Source organism: Coturnix japonica, chromosome 5 (assembly GCF_001577835.2).
Source record: "Coturnix japonica isolate 7356 chromosome 5, Coturnix japonica 2.1, whole genome shotgun sequence".
Classification (NCBI taxonomy): domain Eukaryota; kingdom Metazoa; phylum Chordata; class Aves; order Galliformes; family Phasianidae; genus Coturnix; species Coturnix japonica.
The window spans coordinates 12,816,683-12,838,070 of NC_029520.1; the positions used below are offsets into that span (position 1 = coordinate 12,816,683).

General features: G+C 35.2%; 1 long non-coding RNA gene across 2 annotated transcripts in view; it reads right to left on the reverse strand.

The window, feature by feature from the left end:
- Positions 1-21,388, reverse strand: part of LOC107314610 — a 75,605-nt gene that overhangs the window by 35,529 nt on the left and 18,688 nt on the right. The window contains exons 3-5 of one of the 2 annotated variants that reach the window (XR_004307377.1): positions 18,564-18,688; positions 16,002-16,062; positions 8,389-8,492 (exon numbers count right to left, since the gene is read on the reverse strand). This is a non-coding gene — a long non-coding RNA (uncharacterized LOC107314610). The remainder of the gene's footprint in view (positions 1-8,388; positions 8,493-16,001; positions 16,063-18,563; positions 18,689-21,388) is intronic. The other variant, XR_004307376.1, reaches the window with a different exon arrangement.

Sequence of the window (21,388 nt, forward strand, 5' to 3'; positions counted from 1 at the left end):
ATGTTTTTGTGCTTTTTATCTTAATGTAACATCTGGGAGAATAGGCAACAGCTCAAGGCAAAAAGAAGAGTCATTAAGACCTCAGTCACTTATGTGCAGAAGGAGCTTCTTAACTGCCTCATTTCCCCTTAAGTGTCGTAAAATTAAAAAGAAAAGCCCACAGCTCTGTAAGAAAAGTATACCTATACTACCATAGGAGCAACTTGATTGCTGCAGAATATGAGCGTTATTGCAACAGTGACAAGGTATGACCCTCTTCATTACTTTAGTTGGCAGTTTCATTATACTGTCAGAATTTTAAGTGTGTCCATTTTCCTTTTATAGTTGATGGTTCTGTCAATCTTCAATCAGCGTTCAGTTGTTATAGTCCTGTTATACCTTCAGCAGTGTAGGATAGAAGGAGAGTGAAGACACCACTCCTAAACCACTTTATTTTACCCTGAGGTTGCATGATATGTCCTTTTGCTCCGTGACAGAGCTATCAAATAATTAGATAATTAACATGACACTGTCTCAGGAAGTCAGACATACCAGGAACTGCTGTTTTAAAAATAGTCATCTATTTTCCACCACATACTTATTTTTGTGATGGCCTTCTGATGATCATACGCAGTAGCTTCAATTAAAATATAGATTGTTGCATCTCAGTTAACAAACATTACTGAGATACGGGATAAGGTAACCTCTAGGATCTCTTCTACCTTTCTTAGTGAATAGCTGGAAGACACTGGGGGGGGGGGGAAACAAACAAACGGTACTTGCAATGGAAACAATGCAAAGATTCCATGTGACAAATTGCACTACTAAAACTCTTCCTTATTCACACCATACCATCTTTCAGATTTAGAAATAAAGCATGAAGTCAGCTGCTTGTTCTGGAAAAATCAGAGATTTGGAGTAGGCAGGAGTCTAGCTGCTCAGATCTGCAAAATATAAGTGTCAGCCAAAAGGGCTAACTGCACACTGGGATGCCCCAGGCACAGCGCTGCTAGCTGATCGAGGGAAAAGATTATTCCGCTCTGCACTAGTGAAGTCTCACCACAAGTGAGCGCTGTGTGCAGTTTAGGGCACCACAATGTAAGGACATAAAACTGTTACAAAGCATCCAAAAGGAGGCAACATAGGTGAAGGGTGTAAGAGACATGTGAGGAGCAGCTGAGGCACCTTGATCTTCTCAGGCCAGAGAAGAGGATGCTCAGGGGAGCAGCACTGATAGCTGCTTTCTTGTAAGAGAGACAAGGCCCAGTGGAACAACACAGAGCTGCTTCAGGGAAGGATCAGGGTGGATGTTAGGTAAAAAATGCAATAGCAAAATTTATTGACTGAACAGGAAGAATACATACTACAAGCAGAAGTCAGCTCAAAAAAACCCCATAGTATATTCTGAACACATTTGTAATGGTGTGCCAAGTTTCTACTTTTCCTAGCTCAGATTTTTGAGGATTGAACTCAATTTTAGCTTTGTTTTATAAGAGAACTGTAATAAAATATATTAAAAAAAAAAAACAAAACAAACAGAAAAAAAAAACAAAAAACATCTAACCAAGCTATTCACTTAAGTACAAATTTAAGGTCACTTAGAATCAAAGTCATAAGGTTCAAAAATGCCCATAGAAATCTAGTCTTTCCAAACAGATTAGGCAATCAATATTACAACTTGAATCATGAGGTTTTACAAAACCAGTTTCTCATATCCTATCATAAAGTATCCAAGTATCTCACCAAGTAGGTTCAAAACCTATTTCAGTCTATTTGACACTGTGCTTCAGAAAAAAAAAAACATTATTTCTCCTCTGATTCTTCCTACCCACACAGCTGTTTGCCCTTTTGTTTGTGAAGTATTTAAAAGATGTCACAGTTCTAAAATAACTACAGGATACCTGAACAGTGCTCCTTTGTATTTAAACATGAGGCTTTATTAGTATAGAGAGTGAGAAACAAAAGCAGTTAAAGAATATTTTATGTCCATCATTTATTTTTTTTTAATACTTTTGTGGGCTGGTGGTTTTTTTTTTGTTTGTTTGGGTTTTTTTGGGTTTTTTGTTGTTGTTGTTGTTGTTTTGTTTGGTTGGTTTTTTTGTTTGTTTGTTTGTTCTTTGTATATATGTAGATAGATATTTAAATGCTTTAAGAATTCTCCAGCTAGTTGTCCTTCCTTCTAATACTTCAGATTCAATCCAGAATATAAGCCACACAACCTGCAGTACCTGATACCTTCAGATCTCTTGCAGGCAACTCCTACATAGCACTGCAACATTAAGAGATGAATTAAGAAGGATTTTTGCTCATTTTTAATATCAACATATGCTACAGTGAATAGGAAAAAAAATAACAAAATTGCTTCTGCTTAGACTCTGAAAGACATAAGGTTTTGGAGGTGCAATAAAGCATTCAGAACATTTCTGACTAACTTACTTGACACCTCTGAAAAGAATGATAATTCATTAAGTGGATTTAAGTGTATTTCTTTTTTTATATGTGTAAGAAAAGCTGCAGATTCCATAGGCTGTTACTTATCAGGACTTACTTGTAAATTATGAAGTTAATTATTACTTAGTCAAAAGTACTGCTTACAAATAAGTAGTTCACTAGTCAATTTACAACTCTCCAAAATCATTCACAAACATTTCCTCTAGCTTCCCACCTCACAAATGAGCTGACATACTTAGAATTGGTTCAGTAGAATTGTAATGTTTTCTAAAAGTTCTGATTTAATAAAAAGAATTGCGCACAAATCATTTCTGTTTTAGAATATCATTTCTAAACAAAACAAGATCAAAGAATTAGTAATCTATGAATTGTCTCATGTTCTGCTTGACATAAAATTCTGAAAACCTTGTTCTAAGGCAGCCTCAAGCATTTATTAAAATAGATATGACAGCCTGCATCACTTAGACGTAGTAAATTAGATCTGTGTGGTATACTTGTACTGTTTCAGGAAAAGCTCAAGGAAGGAAAGCCTGAAGTCTAACACCATATTTAGCAGTCCTTTTATTTTTAAATCTGCCCACTCAGAAAACTTGCAGCTGCTGATAGCAGGAGCACCATTTGCTCCTCTGGATACACTATCAAATTCAGAATACCAACAACCCAGTCGAGCTGGCTGCAGCTAACAAAAACAACAAAAGAAACCCCCTGTGGCAGTACTAAAATTTAAGGGCAGAAGTATTCATATCAGATATCACTGAGGAACAAGGAAGATAAGAGACAGCTTTGGATCCATTAACTCTCAGCAAAATTCACTTTTTTTTTTTCTAAGCAACTCAGAGATTATATCATAAACGTTATTTAGAAACTAGTGAAACAAGAGAGGAAAGGGGAGGAAGCAGGATAGGACAGAAGAAGCAGATTTCCCCTTCTATTCCTCTCACTCACATTTTCCTTTTTATGTTCTCATATCAGACAAAACCAAGCTCTCAGCTGCTTGGAGCAAGAGTTCTGATGTTGTAGCTTTTCAGTGTTTTCTGATGATCTCTCCATGGAAATCTTTAAGCAGAATCAGGTCTGAGTACCTACACTGTCAATCAAACTGAAATGAAATCTGATCCTCTCAACATTTTCCTTTTTTTGCTCGATTAATCCCTACAAAGAGTTCTTTGCAACTCTTTGCAAGAAGAGTTCAACTGCGCAGGCTTATACTAATGGCTTCAAGGTCCTCAGCTGTTTAACAAATAAGTTTAAACAGAGGTCTAGTAAAGCTCAGAAGAGAAAGAACATTCTTTAAAAAGAAACTGAAGCAAATTCACTTGAAGTTTGATAGTGGGTTCTGCTCCTTAAATCCCAGCCTTCAACATAAGATGATATTGGGCTGCTGAAGGCACCAAGTGCATGTTATTCAATTAGGACCAACTCTTCATTTAAGTACAGTGTACCATTTACTCTCTTATTTCTCATAGAAAATCAGTCTCTAGACAGTGGCATTTAAGTATAACTGACATTCATTTAGGAATTCTTATCTATACAGAGCAGTTTATGTGGAGTATAGAATTCTATGTTTTTCCATAAGCTGAATTCTTAAACTATAAATTTAATCCTCCTATCAGCAATAGGGATCACCAGGTGAAGAGTTTATTTCAAGATTCATGCCACTTCAGAGTGAGTAATGGATAGTATTTTTTCCTTGTTTTATTTCCTATTTGTTTCCCTCATTCCAAACAGAAATATGCAGCTTATTTTCTGCATATGGGAAGCACCAAATACCCTGAATACACCAAAAATAATTGGGTGGGAAAAAAAATATTAAAATGTAATGGCTTACAGGATTATTGTAGTCCCATTAAATTTGCAACAGAACACAATTACTGTTGACTGTTGAAGAGTCTGACTCTTTTAAAAGTAAATTTGTTAAGTAAATTAATTAAAAGAATGAACTATTTGATCCTTACTAAACATACTTCAATTATGAAATTTTGTATTTGGAAAACAATGAAGGGAAGTCCAGGCTCTTGCCAAGCACATCAGCTCTTAAGTATTCCAGCACAAAACTAATTTAAAAGGAAAACATAAGCTCTTCAGAAGTCTTTAAGACAAGCACAAATATAAAATTAAAGCAGCGTGTCCTGCATGTGTGTGTAAGATTATGATACCTTCATGCATTAAAACAGTTTAAGCTACGTTCTAAACAGTGATCTCTGAAAGACATGCTCTTTTAAAAATAATCTGACGTGCTATTTTGAATGATGAAGACTCTGAATGAAAAGGACGTCAGTGAGATACTATGTTTTTATCTGAAATACAGGTCTTAATTACCTTGAACTACTCTTTGACAAAAGAATAAGGATTTCAAAGGAAAAAGGAAGGTACTGGTTCAGAAATATGTTCCTTTCATATAAATTCCTCCACCAATACAAAATAGCAATACTAAAAGAGCATACAATAGAAAAGAAATACACAGATGTCCAACAGTAGTAACAGAAGGCTTATAACGTATTTTCAACAGACAACTATAGTTCTTAAAGTAAAGATTTAGCAATGTCACTGCTACCTTTCAGTATCACCTACTTGGCAAACAGTACAAGTTGGCAGACTCCTCATTACCACTGTAGCCATGTTTTTCTTTCTCACTTGGATTTACAAATATTCTAGGGAAATTCATGTCACAATCTGTGAACATACTTCATTTATCAATACAGTCAACACTACTGGAAAAATAAAGTCAATCAACCTGCTCTTGCTGTTGTATGTTTTGCCCATCTTCTGAATGCCTTTACTGCATGGTAACACCAATTCTTATTCTCACATATTTTAAGTGAATATTTTCAACAGAAAACTACCTCAATAATCTGCTACAGTTGAAAAAAAACAGTAAAAGAACAATACATTGATTTCAAAACAGAAAATACTCCAGCTAGGATTTCAAATTTCAAAACCATCTTGTATTCATCCTCTCCAAACAAATATTAGAAATATTATAAAATCAGGCTGCTAGAGCTCATCAAGAAAGAAACAAGGGAGGGCTATTCTTCATAAAGAATTTCTAATAACAGTCTGTGTTTTTTTCCTAATGAGATGCTCAAGTACTTAACAGGTCCTCCAAGTCCAGATCCAGAATTCAACTCAGGTAAAGGACACAGATTTTGCTGGAGTCTTTAAATGGCCCTCTCAATGCTGCCTACTGACATTAACATTTCATCCAAACACTTCATTGCTTCAGATGTGCACACACAGAGATTTGCTGTGTATAAAAGAATGGGTTTGTCTCTCAATCCTCAGCCAGAAGTCTAATAAGGTATGTTAAAAACACACTCTTGAGAACATTTTTCCTTCTTCAGGAGTTCTAAGTCAAGTGAAGCTTATTGCTCCCCTGTATTACACTCACAGCCCTGAATGTTTCAGTTTTTCCTTACTCTTCTAAAAGAGAGATAATTGCACTTCTTCACCCATTTTAAATCCTATTACTTCTCTATTACTGTGCTACTACAGAGCTTTTTCTGCTTGCAATTACATTCTATTGCTAATGACATTCTTTATGCTCTAATAAATAGGCCTTTTAAGGAAATGTCTTAAAGTTATTTAAAATTTATCTATCGGTATTTCTTTATTTTTTCCCCCCCTTTGAAGAATTTTATTTTATTTACATCAATACAAATTCACAGCCTTTGATGACCAAGAGGACTCAAATAGCTCTTCTGCTACACAAGGTGTAAACCAAAGTTTTTGAAGATAGTTCTTGCATTCAAACTGTAACTGTTGGGCAAACAAAAATACGTCTTCCAGAAAAACTGAATTTTTCTAATACATAAGAAAAAAGGCAATATTAGAGTAAATCTAATGTTATTAGTTAGGGTAGTATAGTTAAGTTGCTTTAATGATCTTGTAAGTCTTTCCCAACCTGAGAAATACTATGATTCTATTATTCCAATCTGAAGTGAATTAGTGACTTGCACAAGTCTATCAAGTAACTATCTAAGTAACTCAGGTGCAAAAGCTCTGCTTCCTTTGAGGGATACATTTTTTTTTTACTGGTTCTCAGATATTTTTCCAGGCACACAAATAGACAAAACAACAATTTGAAAATCACGGAGTTAGAGTATTTTCAAGAAGTCTGCCTGTACTCTATGCTCTGCAGATTTAAAATACTACTTGTTTTCAGACACAAGAAATCTCCACACAAATAGCACAGAAAAAAATCCCTGATGTCATTATTCAGGGAAGGAGAACTGACATTTTCTTGGAACTACAAGGAGAACTGTAACCTGCATTCAAGAAATAAGTGTTGTAATGTTGTTTAAGTAATACATAAACATTTCAAAAGAGAGACCCACTCCACTGATAAGCCATATTATTTGTTTTAGAAAATATATTGTACTTTTACTAGTAATGTTCTGTATTCAGCAGGAAAACCATAAAGCTTTCAGCCCTGAAAGTAATTTTATGTTTCTAAGTATTATCAGTGTCTCTCTCTTTCAAGACTTCAAATGAATGTATTGATATAACTATTTAAAACAATACTAGTAGTACCTAACATTGAAAGATTTTTTGTTTGTTTGTTTTGTTTCTGGTGGCAGCACAGGCTTTTGTTTGGTTGGTTTTTAAATTTAACCTAAGTGAAGTGGTTAAGAGGATTCATTTGAAGATTTTGTTAGGAGCTCAAACATCATTGTTTAACCCAAATATTGAGACGGGTTTTGTTTCTTTCTAGTGATGTCCAGTGCTGGGACCAGAATTAATGGGCACAAACCAGAAAAAACCTATTCTGCCAAGAAGCATTTATTTACTCTGCAGGTGACAGAGCACTAGCACAAATTGCCCAGGGAGATGTTAAAAATCTACTTGGACACAGTTCCCAGGCAGCTTACTCTGGGTGTTCATGCTTGAGCAGGGAGTTTGGACCAGGCAGCCTCTAGAGGCACCTTCCACCCCTAAACAATTTTGTAATTTGTATTCTATATTCCATGATGCCAACGGTACACAAGCATATCCCATAACTGTTCATCTTCCTAACTATAACTTGGCTCCAAACATTGCATTGCATACATTAAACTATGCTAGGACATTGCTTTCACAGGATTCACATACTACTTCAACATGAAATACTTCTGTCATCTCATACAATAGGATTCACAAGCCTTAATCATCCAGCACGAGAAAAGACCTTTTCCTATAAGAGATACACAGAATGATCCTTTGGGATGCAAAGTAAACTATCAAAACATCAGGAAATCACAAATATTACTATTGAGTAAGCAACGTAACTGTCCACATATGTTAGAACTTGTCTCACAGGACCCTCTGCTCCTTAGTTTACTGTACACTCCATGAAACAAGTCAATTGATATGCAATTGCAATTCTCTGAGTCCATTATAAACTTCAGCTTTCTCTGTACATAAAATATAATGTCTAAGTGAGAACTGCAGTCTACTACAATAAACATGTAGAAGTCTCAGTATTAATGAACCTCATAGTATTCCTCAAAAAAAACATCAACCTATAATTGATGAGGCTAATAATGAGGACATTAAGTTGTCCAGAGAATTGTCAGAAAAACTTTTATGTTTCAGCAATAATAAATTCTTATACAGAGAAAGTTAGAGACCCTAATTCAACATCAGTGAAGATTTCTTTTTTGGCAAGCTTTCAGATTCATATTAAAGAGGTACTCAAGAATGAAATTAGAACTCACACAACTCACTATTAATTTCCACCACATACCCACATGTTTCCTATTATCTAAGAGTTTCATACAACAGCTACTTTATCCAGCACACACAAGTTCTCAAATTTATCTCAAAATGTGGTGACTCTTAGGTACGAATACTATTAGTTATGGTTTAAGAAATAGAATCCAGTCATGAAGCACGCTGAAACTACTAGGACTACAAAGACAACATCTGAAAAAACTACCAGTCACAGAATTAAAAAACTGGACACAGATTAAAGTCACCAACCTTTTGGTTCTTCTTCAATCTTCCTGTAAAGTATGGATTTCTCAGTAACTTAGGAGGGTCCCAACTCATAAGAATGGAATAAATCAAAACGTATCCAGCAGCACCTACAAACACCATGACTACCAGTTAATTAAAAACATACTTTTAAACAGCAGACCAAGAACAGATAAAATAATAATTAAAAAAACAACAAGCAGGTAAGCACATGTAATCACATTACACTTACAAAAAGGACTCCTAAGAAACTGGTTCATATAACCTTTGAGCCAGTTACCTTTTCATACATTTCTCAAAGAGCAGATGGGAGAGTGCTTGTGATTAAGCAAATTCTGCTGCTTTGCATCTAGAACAGTAGGTCTTTATTTTTTAGAGATGACACGGTCCCATTTTCCTTTCAGAATAACTAAGATTCGCAATAACTCTGGACTAGGACGTAGTTTGTCACACTAGCAGTTAAAACATAAATAAATCCTTTGACAAACATCAATCAACACCTTATTTTTCCCCCTTTGTGCTGCACCCTTTTGTTCTACCACACCTCCACTGTTTTCTACCCTCCCTGGCTGCCACTAGCTCCTGCAGCTGGGCATGCTGGTGGACACACCCCAGCTGGATGTCATTACATCTAACTCCTTACACCTGGGATGCACTCAACTCTCCTCCTTACCCTGCCTCATAGCTTTAGACATCCCTGTGGTTTGTTATTCGAGTTACTGATCTGTTTTACTATAAAAGGAGAAATTTATTAGGATTTTTTTTTCTTGTGATCAGAAACAAGAGTATGATATTTTACCAGTTATTTTATTTTTTTGAGGGGACTTTCTTTTCTGTGTTTTCTTCAGCAGCTTCCAAATTTAAAAGGGTAGGTCAGGAAAGCAAGTGCATTAGCAATTTATGTTCCCTCTTGCTACAGTTATTGAAAGGAAAAAATACAACTATGAAGGTCAGAATCAGTAGCCTGAAGCTAAAAGGCAGTACAAAGCAAGAATATGTCCTATATGGAAAGAACTGTTTTAGTTCCTAATTACTATCACTTACACTGAAACTCTTAAAAACCATATTAGAACAAAGTCTTCAAGGGGGAGTTTTTTGTTATTCATTTTGTTTTTATTTTAGGACTAAAAAAAAATAGTTGTTTAACAGTATTTAAAAAAAAAAAAAGAAGAAGAATGTAACTTTGCTTTTTCTGTTTTGTATCTCTAAGTGATGATTTCCCCGAGGAACTTCATTTTCAAGATTATTTAATGTGTTCTGATACCTGAGGTTAAAAAAAAAGGTTCAGAAGATGTCCCTAGTTTATACATAGTGTTTCAGCTGTATTTCTTCAAGTACCTGTACTGTTTAACAGTGTTACCCGTATCAGAACAATACAGTGGATACTGACTTGAGTGCAGTTACAGTCTCAGAACAAATAAGGCAGCTTACCTTTTTCCTCTGACTTCTTATGTGGCCCAAATACTACAAATTTAACGAACACAGTAGTGTAATTAACTCTTGGGTTGACAAGGTAGCAAGAGGCACAGTGCTGTTTGGTTGATAAAATGACCACATGATGATCTATTGGTGTAAGTGCAGCATGCAGGACAACAAAGATCTAGTGTAATGTAAGGCTAAGGCAAGATTAATATGTTACAGCATTTAGACAGGCAGACACTATCTGTCACTGTAAGACTGATTGATGATGTTCAAAATGAAAACATACTATATCTATCCTGTTTTTATCAGAATGGCTAATAGTCCTTGAGATGGAAAGCAATTGCATGTGGACATGAAAAAAGAAGCAAGCTTCAATATACACATTTTAATCTTAGTTTAACAGAAATTTTGTAAAGAATTTTTAAAAAGGGCATTCAAAGGCTAACTGTTAAGTCTATTTGTACAGTCAATAGGTAAACAAAGGTTATACAGATGTTTCATATGAAAGATTATCACGATAGAAGGAAAAAGGGAAAATGCTCACCCATGCTGAAGGCCTGCAGTAAACTCCATAAAAAAGCAATCTCCAGAGAAAGAGACCCTGCTTTAGTGGTGGTCAGCCCTCAAATGAGACCTGGGAGAGGTGGAGCCAAGCTCCACTCCTTCAGGGGGTAGCACAGCTCAATCACCTTCACCTGTGCTCCCACAGCTCACTCATTGCTTGCCTCAGGTGGTTAATCAGAGGTTCAGGCTGTGATCAACAGTTTCCCTTACAGCAGTAAATGCAAGCAGATGTGTTCATAGCTAATGACAGAATTTCTCATTTGATATAACTTTCTGTATTTTTTTCATTGTTCAATCTAAACATACTGTTATATTAATGCTCTAGAGTGAACTCTAACATCTCTATGACTTCCTCAGTTGTGCTGACATGAAGTTTTACTGTATATTTTCCCTAGCTTAAGAGGTACATGAAAGGAAATTCAAGGAGGAAACATTCATTTAAGCTGCATGAAACACTGCCTGAAACAAAACAAAACAAAACAAAAAAAACAACAAACAAACAACAAAAAACAACATTAAGCAAACACAAATGCATACTGAGCAGGCAGACAGTGGGTCAAATGGTCCTGTAAAGCTTTTTCTCAGGGAGACTTAGAGGGACAGATAGTAATGAGAACAAAGACTATAATTCAGCTTTTGTTTTATTACAATTCTACATATTTCTTGCAATATTCTGGGAAAATCATTATGTCTGTTTGTAATTTTTGCTACTCCATGTAAAAGACATTCTCTGTCTTTAAAGATAGTGTAAAGACTCTCCAGTGTCAGCCTCCTGCTAGACTGCTTCTTATCAGGCTAGCGCTCTGTATTCAAGAGAAATTTAAACAATCCCACTCAACACTTCATGTCATTCATCTCCTCAGAAGAAAAAATGTTTTAAGAGGATGCTGGATGTTTTGGCATTGAATAACTTCATTCGTAGCAGTACCTGAAGAAGTTCAAAGTTCTTTTGCTGAGTATAAGCTCCTTAAACACTTTTTTGTCTGAGAGAGCAGTAATCCATTCACACTTAATCTGTGGGCATTGAATATAAGAGGATAAAATTCTACTCAGTTTATAAAAAAATAGTGTTGGTGGTAGTGAAATTATTTTCTAGCAAATAGTTCTCTATTGTATTAGTTCGCAGAACTTGCCTTCTAAGGCAAGGCTAGATTCTCTGTTTTCTATTTTTTCTTTTAAAGTAATTTTATTTGTTGCTAGCAGCCAAATTTGTCTAAGTATTCATATAAGATATTGCACAGCCTTTAATATTATGCTGTTGCCTTTGGGGGAAGAGAGTGTATTCCATAGTTAGGTTCTAATATATACATGCTTATGTTCTTTTTTTTTTTTCCTCTTGTGATAAAACATTAACAATGAAGCATTTTCACTGATAAAAAATAAAGATAAGCAGGAAACAACTACAGGGTGGGGGCTATTATGAAAATTTCTTAATGAATTCAGTATCTCTAGCATTTCAGGGCTACAGTAAATTCTCAAAAAGTCTTAAAGTCACTTTGACATTCTGTTACCAATATATTATCTTTTTCTTGTATATTCTGACAAATAAAACCCTTTGCAACATCTTTAAGAGTTTTCAGGCTAACTGTAATGCACAGCAATAGGATGCTTGTTCCCAACACTTAAATAAATTTCAAATGTACACATTCCAACTAAAATTTATTTGCAGTCTTTCTAAGGTCATTGCTCTGTCTCAGGCCTAACATTAATTTGAAAGTTACTGCTTTTTGTTTGTTTGTTAGTTATTACTTTTGTGGGGTTTTTTCCATGTGCAGTTGTGCTCTGAATAATCTCTATCAGCATAAATATTGTGTAAGAAAGTCCATTCACTGGCGCCAAGCACAAAATGTTCAGCATCTTGGGCACAGACTGTAACAGTTTGGGTGACAGTCCCATCTGGCACATTCTTTTAAGAGAAAAAATTACAGAGCAGCCTATGAAGATGCTGGTACTGCTGCAATCTCTGAGAATTTGTACTGCAGCAGGAGACTGAAGAAAAGAAACTTAAGCAAAGTCCCTGGACTACACTTTCATAAGAACTATGGCTGTTTTGGTTAAAAATGAGATAAGCAATAGTCTTAAACTTCTGCATACATAAAACACAGAGCTATGTGCATGTATTTCTATATAAACAACTTCCAAATATTTTACAAGATAATACCCATATCCTTCTATACTAAGTGCAAATTAATTGCTATTTGAGGAAACAAAACATGTTTGTTGAAATGCTAGTATCTTCTTTTCAACTATGTCAGTCCCCCTGCAGCTCATTCTGATTTGCAGCCCCCACCAACAGCCTGTTTTCTCGGAGATATGACTAAGATTAATGTGATACAGTTTTTAATCCACTAAATTAAGATAAAGGATTGGAAAAATAATTTAATTAGATACATTGAAAATGGCACGGTATTAATTCCTTGACTTCCATCATTAAGATTATTAAAAAATATATTCAGTTATGTGGGAACAAGTGATAGTTTTTAAGCATTTGACTTCATTCTCATTTCAGTGCATTTACAAAGTGCATGACTATGTAATGCCATTGTAAATAAGGGAAGTGCAAGGAGCTTTAGACTGTGCTGTTACTGAAAACAGTACTGATATAAACAAGTTATGGCACCGTTAAAAGCATGTTTGATGTTTCCAGGACTACGTTTAGGATTCAATCCTAAGTTAGAACTTGTTGGCTGACAAAAGAAAGTGGGTATCTGTGTTCAAACAACCTGCAGCATCTCTGTAAAAATAATTTCACATCAGTCTGGCAAAGCGAAGCTCAAGTTGATTAGTTGATTCATTTCATTTCTACTGCCAGCATCTTTTTAAGGGTGATGGCAGTGTTCTCTGATACAAAACAATGTAATATTTGTTATGCAGACATGAATTCTCAACTTCCTTATCACTGCTGCCAGTATGCGTAAATACAAATAATACATTACTGTTCTGCTATGTATTCAGCTCATCTATGACTCTTCTATTATGTTGCCCCTTGAACTTGCTTCAAGACTTGTTCACTCAGGTATGATAAACGATGTCAGATGTTACACTTTGCTTAAAGATAGCAGCAATAACAATCATCACAAAAGCTGAGAAGTTATTCGGTTTTCAGACTTTGAAATAATCTGCTTAGTTTGATATTTCTATGCACAGCTCTATATATTGCTTGTGAATTGATATTAAATGTCCCAGAATTGATTTACTGATATAAATCAAAGTGTGACCCTTGTCAGTCATAATGCTGTGTGTTTTTTTAATTATAGATTGGTTGATTTTTGTAATTAAGAACCAGAGGACATTTTGCTATATCAGTGCTTAGTCCCTGGGTTACAGTAGGGCAGCAGAATAGAAGATCAGAAATTCTCCACATTAGGTGAATCTTCTTGCTTCAAATACCAAAGACCTTCTCCAGAAGTTTGATGGTAAGATAACACCAAGAATAGGCAATGTGGGACTTCATACAGCCTTGCAGAGGGGCTCCAGAGTGTAAATTTTTGAGGTTTTTTTTCCTGGACTTTTGTTGGGGTTTTTTTGGGTTTGTTTTTTTTTTTCAGAGGAAAGGGCACAGAGTTTTACATCTACTATATTAAGACACTGAGGGAGAATGAAAACTGATATGACACTAGTCAATACTGTAATATTGAAAAAGGTATGAGTTATTGGATTGAGGATGCATAAATGAAATTTCTTCTTAAGCCCCTTCTGTGCAAGGTCTTATTATCAACCTATTCAGTAACAGCACTCTAAAATGACTTTGTACTTGTTTCCTTTTCCACACAGTAAAAACTTAAACGGAGATAAAAATATAAAACAGTCTCCCAATCAGACCAGGAGCACCATGGGATGTTTTGCATATGTTTGGACCTCAGCAGAGGCAGAGTACCCTCAAGATGTTATTTAAGGGGCATCCCTAGAAGATGATGTGTGTTACAACCTTACATTTTCTTCAGATTGCTTTGTGCTGCTGAATCACTGCAAAGAGGCAGTAAAAATATATCTGAGAAATCCACTCCTGCAAAATGAGGCACTGAAGGTAGAAAAGAACATATTAATATAGATTAAAGCCAATCCTCTGCTACAACCTGTGTGTGAGACTGTTCTCCAAGTGCAACTGAGTGCACTTGGCTTTTGAATGCCTTGAAAGACCAACATTTCAGCTGGGGACATCCAACAGATGCTATATAGAGTTCTGAGGAAGAAAACATGCTTATTGAATAGTAAGCATGAGCCATCTGAATTGAAGGTAACCCTCACCTAAGCGAGGGACAGTATGGTTATTTTCCTTTTTTTAAAAAAAAATAAAAATATTATCTTTCTTGACACAAGTTTGTCCATCTTTTCAGTCAAGATATTCCAGCTCTAGAAATAGTTTCATGTGTGGTACTCACTATAATTTAATCACACACCATGAACTGCTCTCCAGTAAGTTAAATCTGATTTCTCAATTGAATTTCTGATCTAGATTCTAACCACACACACTTTGGCAAAGCAGACGAGAGTTATCTCATGACATAGGAATTTACTGCTATTTTGTCTTCAGCAGCTTTCCTTTCATGTGGGGAGAGAAGACAACATTGCCAAGGGCTGACACAACAAATGCTTCCTTCTAATATCATCTAAAATCATTTTGATTTTTTTCTACTGGACAATGGGTAAAAATCTGTAACTGTGGAATGAACAAGGAAATAAAAATTATTTTTAAATGTTTGCCATTTATATCACTTGTTTATCCATTTCATAATATTCTGTGCATTTTACTGCATCATGAATCCCTCATTCATACAATTATTCTTTTTCCTTTTAACATTTTTCTTCCTTGCTGTGTTGCTATGTTTTTTTTTCCTCTAAGAAATGGCTGTTATCACTGTTAGATAATAGAAAAACAGGCAATGTTTGTTTTGCTTTTGATCACAGTTGCTACTGCATCCTATTACTGTTTTTCTTTTTCCAGGCAGCGAACACCACATGAGCTTCATTTTCTAATCCAGAAAAAAGATGCTTCAGCCAAATTAGTTTGGATTAGAAACACTGAGATTTCCTTTTTCATCACTGTCTCCACACATAGCAAAGACAGATACTTCACATAACATTGAGAACATATTTATTTACATAACTGTGTAACAGGCCTAATTAGTCTTATCCATGCAATTACAGAAACAGAATTAAACTCTCAAAGATTAAATATATGCCTTCTACTTTATACTGATCCACTTGAAATCCCTCCCATCTTATTTGTACATATTTCCAAGTGCGTTTATATCAACTACTTAAATTAGCCAGAAATTACTTAAGATAACTATAAAAAAAATAGCACACTTAATGGTCTTACTAATAGAGTATTTCAGGTAAGTGAATATCCAGCTACTAGCAGTGATGCAGTTCACTTAATGATTCCAAACAATAGAACACTTTCAGTACCAAAAGGCATGTCAATGTGCTTAGAAAAGAAAATAATGTACCTTCAGTATATAAACAAAGCATATGTGCATATGTGCACTGTGTTCAGATAAACTGAATTAAATTCAGATTAATTACACTAGTGGCCACTAGTGTAAGCAACTAACTCTAAACTTACACTGAAAGAGAAAGATCTCACCTGATCCTTATGTTCTTATGGATTAAACAAGATGCATACTTACTGAAACACTGTCTTGTCACTCATCATCTCAATCAAAGTTGAGCAGCTATAGTTTTGTTCCCCTGTAAAATAAAGAAATACACAGAAACTAAGCACATAAAGTAACCTAATCCTATTTAGCAAACTGACAAACAATCTGTTTATCAACTTATGTAGATAGATAACACATGGTCATTTAAAAATTCATTCTATACAAGTTAGAACTTATGGTTTTGCAGGAGGCTTCATGGGAGATAAATAAATCCAAGGTCCATTTTTTTTCAGCGTAGTTTGATAGTAAGGCCTTATGTGTGGAAGAATTCAGAAGCTTCATAGAACATTCCTGACTTTCATGCATGCTACTAAAAAAGATACAGTGTAATAGAATCATAGAATTACAAGGTTGGAAAGGACCTACAAGATCACATAGTCCAACCATCCTCCCATTACCGTAGCTACAGCAAACTACTAAACCATATCACTTAGCTCCTCATCCAGATGCCTCTTGATCACTGCCAGGGACAGCGATTCCACCAGCACCCTGGGCAGGCTATTCCAGTGCCTGACTACTCTCTGAAAGAAAAAGTTCCTTCTTCTGTCTAGTCTAACAATTTATGTATTTCTTCAACATTTTGGGCCTAACTTCATTTTGCGAAGATTTAATGCTATGTCTCCCTTTAGTTCAGTGGCTAAAACCTTTACAAAGAAGAAATCTGACTGCAGTGTCTCTGAGGAGAATTTAAAATCAGTTAAACTTTTTCTCCAGCAAAGTTATTAAAATTTAACCAAACCATTTGGAAGTCAGGTAAAGGAACAAATTCTCATAATCAATCTCATAATCAGTTGACTTCGCCTGTAATTGATCATCTTTATGTATTTACAAAGGAATGAAGATCAACAGTGTTCTTCTGCACTATGTACCACACAGCCACACATTGTATGAAGTTTCCTACCCAAAAGACATCACTTGATGATATGGAACAATGAGCAAAAGTAAATGCCTTGAAAATTTTATTTCACAGTACCCCTGCTAGAACAAATCCCAAGCTGGAACAGTCTACAAGGGTGTCCCCCTCCTAAAATACCTGCTAAACTGCAATTTTCTTTTGCAAATGGAAGTCCCAGAAATACTATAAACTGTTTACAGCTATTCTGAACATATTTTGTTGTGCTAATAAATTCTACTGCAGTTGCAGAAGCTTTACACCACTACTAACTTTTTCCTGAATTTGCTATCTTGAGAGAGCTGAATAGGTGACCCAGCAGACATTTTCCACCTTTAATTTCTCTATTTTTATATCTCACTGGATACATCAGTATAAAGACTGCTATGGGTTAGGTCTGCCTTGAAAATTTCTGCCCTATAACAGCATTACAGGTCTAACATTTCTCTCTGCAAAAGAAACTACAGAGAAGAGTTTTCTAAAATGTCTCGATCAAAGTTTTAGTGACAAAGGTAATATATTTAGAGGCACAAAAGCCCATGGGTTCTGATATGTAAAGGTCTGTCCAATTTTTTAACCTGATTAAAACACATTTAGCATTTTCTCCACTCAGAACATGTACAAAAATTTCACCCTGTCTCAGCATCTTTAAAAGTCAAATTCATTATCAGGCTCAGAGATTTCCTGTCAAAACCGGATGTAAGATTACATTAATACTTATTCTCACCTGTTTCCAGTTCAGAAAATTTCAAGGCTTCTGGCAGATGAGAGTGTTAACCTGTCTTAGTGCTTCACTGTCAGTTGTCAAAATAATAGTTCACACAGTTATCTGCACTTCATTTTCTGCATGCTCAGGTCTTGAGCTAGTGTTTCAGTGCACTGATTTATTTCCTTGTTACAATTCAGATACTGCTGTTTATTAATGAAGTCCATATGAATAATAGCTCTCCTCCTTGTCTTTCTTAAGGCACAGGTGTGACCCAGAACATCTCATACTTCTATCCCAGGAATAGAATTTATTTTTTTTTTAAAAGTACAAACACGATGCTCTACTAAACAACATTTTCTTTTATTATCTTATTTGAATCCAAGTTAAGCTCTAGGTCCAGTCATGTCAGACAGGTGTACAATATGAAACCATCCTTTATTTTAAAAATAAAAATAGCTCTCCACTCCTCTTTTACTTTGCTTTGATTCCATGTTGCTTTTGCCTAACCTACTTTACAGGAAGATTTATTCTGCTTCTCATGAACTGTGTTGTTCTCTGTCATCCTATGGGATTCAGCTGAACCATAAGAACTGTTACATCAACAGAATTACCTATAAATAAGGGAGCCTGTATGTCAAAGGAAGCGTAAATTATCTCAGTAATGCTGAAGAGGTGCAGCGCTGGTATGACCCTATTGAGAAAGTCTTGTTTTCTTCGCTTTTCTACCATCAACAATTAGGGAACTGTTAGAAATTGTTTAAAAAACATTTAGACACTTCTAATATAAAGAAAATCCCCTAAATATTTAACAAATTAACTTCATTAAAAGATACCTCTAAATATTTCACCATCTAATCATCTCTACTTTCTTTGTCTGCATGAAAATAAATGTTTGCTTCTTTGTATCATCAGCACTGCCATCAGCACATACCTGTGAGCCACACAGCTTTAAATCTCTCGGACTGCAACAGGCAAACTGTTCATGAAAACAGTGACCTTCCCATAATTTGTTTGTATGTGTATTGAGGAAGAAATCCTTTCAGGTACGAAAGCAACCTGCAAGAAAGGTATTATGCGGTGTAGATTTAAACAAGATTGAGTTCATATTTCCAAATTTAGGGATTCGAGGATATGACAAGATCTGCATTGTAGGTAAAGCAGATCATCTAATGTCTCCACTTAGTTTCAGTCTACTGCACAGTACTAGAACCTCCATCAATTATGCCAAAGACTATTCTGAGGAATATTTAAAAACAGGTGTCATTTCCTTTTTACATATTTTGATATAAGCCTAAGAGCCTTCTGCAGAATATCTTGAGTAGTATTAATCTCCAACACAAACTTTTCACTGAGAGCTGTTTTGAATAGTTATGAAATTTTACATCCACCATAATAATACACAGATGAGTTTACTCCAAAAGAAAAATTTCATATGATTGTGATCATTGGAAGCCTTTGCCAAACAGTTCAATTAAAATTTAGGCAACCAAAAATGTTATTGTTTTCTAATGAGCAACCAAGATGCAAATTCTACAGTTTAAAAGTGTTCCAGAGCTTGTTATCTGGTTCATACAGCTGCTACGTTTGTCTTCAGAGTAGAAACACCAACGGAGAAGGCAGTTGAAAGTGAGTCCTATTTACATTTCTCACCACAATAAAGAATAGGCATTTCAAATGTTCTGTTTAAGCAGCTGTATTTGAGGCTGCAGTACTACCAAAGTAGCTGTTGTCCTAACCCTTAAGTAACATGCTAAAAATACCAGCTGTTTTCAAAAATTTATAAAGCAATATAACTGTTGTTAGCTCCTCTGACAGTACAGAGACCAAAACTTTATTGAACAGCTAGAGATATAAAACACTGAGACAGTGGCTTATAACTCCACTGGTCATCTAAGATTTTTCTAAAGGGAATATGATTTTATCATCACTGGCAATTCTGGAATTAAATGCATCTTTAGATTCAAGAGGATTTCTTATCTCTTTCTTACTTCCACACTATTTCAAGTGATGATAATCACCAAGTGATGACCAAGAAACAAATTTATTTTTTAAATCTGTGGCCAATGAATTCCAAACTACAAATTCCATAAAAAACAAGCCTCAAGCCTTCTCAACACAGAGACCAACTGCTTACACATTTACATATGTGCATTTATTAAATAAAAGACCTTCATTAGCTGTAATAATTTAAAAAAAAAACAAAAAACAAACAAACAAAAAAAAACTGGATATAAATTTAGGGTTTGGAGTCTCCTGCTTTTGGACCCAGTTTCCTCAGTATTATGACTACTGAATTGAAAAATGTCACTATGAACACTACAGTGTTGGTAAAGAGACAATAAAAAGACAAAATCAGTACCTTAAAATAGTACAAATAAGGACAAATATGTCTGATGAAAGGTGGTGTTATGCATAGCCCATGATACACAATTTGAGTTTTCCAATGTAACATTGTAAGCATTTTCTTCACATTTATTATCTATATGAAATCTCATATTATTTATGTCATTCACAGATTTCAAGTTTTATATTGAAGGCATATGGGAATACTTTCTATCTATTCATCAGGTGAGTTCTGAGAACCTGACAATAAGTTAAATGCTGGGGCAGCTTTATAAGGAACATCATTCATGTAAGAAAAGGCATTTTGCATTGCACAATGATTTATGAAAAAAAACACAATTCTTCTTGACAATAAAGGTGATAGCATCTTAGTCAATATTTTTACAAATCTTCTTCCATCAAACCAAAACTGCACACAGAGAAAAAGGTTACTAGTCCACCCAATTGCTGTGGAAATGTCCTCAAGATTCACATAAGCTTTTGATGGTGGAAGTTCACATTTTATTATGCCAAGACTGTTTGAGATTTATACTAAATATTTGATCATATGAGACATAAGATGTTTAAAGCACTTCACTGAGTGTGCGTTAGAAAAAGCTTTCCATCCAGGAATCATTTATGACTGTCCATTTGTGACTTAGTTTCTTTTAGAATTCTTCTAGAATTAAACTTAGCATACTTTCTCAATAATTCATTTCCTTTTGTTTTCCTGTTGAAGAGATGGCATGACTCTAATGATCAAAAGATTCTCAGGTATGCCATCAGAACAGACAATTCCACTCATGGTAAACGCTATTTATTCCCTTGTCTTACTCAGATGACAGTTTAATTACTGAATAGTTTTTCCTTTCTCTGTTACTTGTACAGATGAGATTTGTATTGAGATTTCTTCATAAACAGGATGTTCAAAAGAAATGGAGTAGGTTTGGTGACTGCAGGTTCTACCTTTTGGCAATGTCATTTTTTCCTAGGTTGACCTAGAAGCAGATGAATTGCACAGGATCTCTAACAGATTGAAAGCTAAGGATTGGTTCTGGTTCTCCTCTTGAGACTGTGGAATGGACCATCAGATCTCTAGATCTTCTCTGCACCTTGTTGCTGTAACCTAGTATCAGTTATATAAGTCATTTTAGACTGTATGCTTGTATTCCTGAGCAAAGATGAAGCATTATGAAATAATCATTTCAACTGGCACTTGGGAAGTCCAGATAAGCAAAGTACATTCTTTTTCTCAACTCCTCTCCCTCTGTTCACGAACAATGTTACCCTGATGCTCTCTTCCTATTCTGCTATCTTTTCTTAGATTAAACCATTTACAGAACCTCTTCACGAAGGGTTGTTTTCCTCTTTTCTCTTGCTTCATAACTTTCAACAGCTTTCCCAAGGAAATGATGAGCAAGATTCCTGCTTTGT